Source organism: Halyomorpha halys, unplaced genomic scaffold (assembly GCF_000696795.3).
Source record: "Halyomorpha halys isolate HHAL.00 unplaced genomic scaffold, Hhal_1.1 Scaffold329.1, whole genome shotgun sequence".
Taxonomy (NCBI): Eukaryota; Metazoa; Arthropoda; class Insecta; order Hemiptera; family Pentatomidae; genus Halyomorpha; species Halyomorpha halys.
In genome coordinates this window covers 233,612-235,319 of record NW_027116755.1, presented here as the reverse complement: position 1 = coordinate 235,319, position 1,708 = coordinate 233,612, and the positions used below count along the sequence as shown (strand labels likewise).

The 1,708-nt window shown below is 26.5% G+C and overlaps 1 non-coding gene across 1 annotated transcript; it reads right to left on the bottom strand.

The window, feature by feature from the left end:
• Nucleotides 1–511: 511 nt before the first annotated feature.
• On the bottom strand, nucleotides 512–584 carry TRNAV-AAC (transfer RNA valine (anticodon AAC)). Its single transcript has one exon. It is a non-coding gene; the product is annotated as a tRNA-Val (tRNA).
• Between the last annotated feature and the right edge of the window lie 1,124 nt (nucleotides 585–1,708).

Here is a 1,708-nt window from a genome sequence, read left to right as displayed (position 1 = left end):
ACACTGGTTTTTTACCAAAATAATAAATGTAATTTAGTAGTAATAAATAATAAATAAGAAATACATTATTACATTTCCAGCGTGAATAATAATAATGTACTCGCTTATGAACGGCACGACGATTTTAACCCAAAGTAGGGTGAGAGTAGTATCACGCGCGGATTTTATTTATTTTCCTGATCTTCAGGTCATAACGAAAATATGCAGAAATTATCATAAATTTATTTTTAAAAATTTTATACTACAATCTACTAAAATTTATAGTACGATGGTTAAAAGATACACAGTAATAAAAATGAGGAAAAAATAATAAGCTAAAATAAATATAAAATGTCCTGAAAATTAAATAAGGAAAGGACTAGAGAGGAGAGATGTGTAGGGTGGGAAAAAGAAAGAAAAATTTGAAATTAGAATGGAAACTGATAACGAAAATACTTGATGGTGGATTAATTAAATGAATTAACACTTACAATTAAAAAATTAATTAATTTACAATTTAAAAAAAAACCATTGTTTTCGCCCAGGATCGAACTGGGGACCTTCTGCGTGTTAGGCAGATGTGATAACCACTACACCACGAAAACCGGTTAGTATGAATTTGGATTAGTAAGACAGGAGAGTGTCCTGTAAAAAATGCAATGACCTTCTTATGGTAAAAGGTCTCTAGACAGGTTTCGAGACGAATATATATCGTATATATTTGATTAAACTGAGAAAATTGATATGCATATAACCATCAATGTTCTAAAAAAAAAAAATTGTTTTTTGTTTGTTTTTGTTTAGTGGCGCCAAACTTTATTGGTCATCAATGCCATTTATATTTTATATAATTTTGCTTATTTTTGTTTAATTTTATTTATTTTTTAATTTGATTATTTATTATTTTATTATTTTTCCCCTTCCGTTCAACTTATATTTTTGTCAGTAAATGTTGTGATTTTAAAAACTGAAACACTAATTTTTCGTTTTATCATCGTCTCCAAGGGTTTTTGAGATATCTTGGTATAAAAAAAAAACTTATTAAAAAAAAATATTAGTATAACACAAACATCTTCCCTATATAAAATTTAAAAAATACCAATAAAACAGAATACAGTCTATCATCTTAATTTTTCTTTTCCTTACTATATATACCATATATAAGGAAAGTATTGTGATCGCGAAAAATTTCGAACTCCTAATTTCGATGGAAATACATATTATAAGATATAAACTCCGAAAAAAAAATTACAAAATTGTTTTTTATAGCCCAGCTAAAAAAAAAAATTAGATTAGGGATATACCTGGAATGTAAATTTTAAATTCTTCCGAAGTCAAGAATAAGATCTGTTTAACTTCGTGTCTTCAGTTTTTTGACAGACTTTATAATCCGTGTAATAAAAATTAAAAATTAAATATTTCTGGAAGATCGCTGATTGACCGTGTTTAATATTAATAAATGGAATATGGTTCAGGTGCGATTAAAAAAAACTCAAATAGTAATAACTATTTTTATTTGAGCCAACGTTTCGCCCCATGTTGCAGGGCTTCGTCAGGGCTAAAAAAAGATACAAATACTTAACATAAGTAAAAAAATAAATGGAAAATTACAAGGATATAAAATGAAACGTTAAAATAAATAAATGAAAACGGAAATAGTAATAGATAAAAAGAAGAAATATAAAATAAAGTACAAACTAACAGATGAAAAAGATGGATAAGAGTAAAA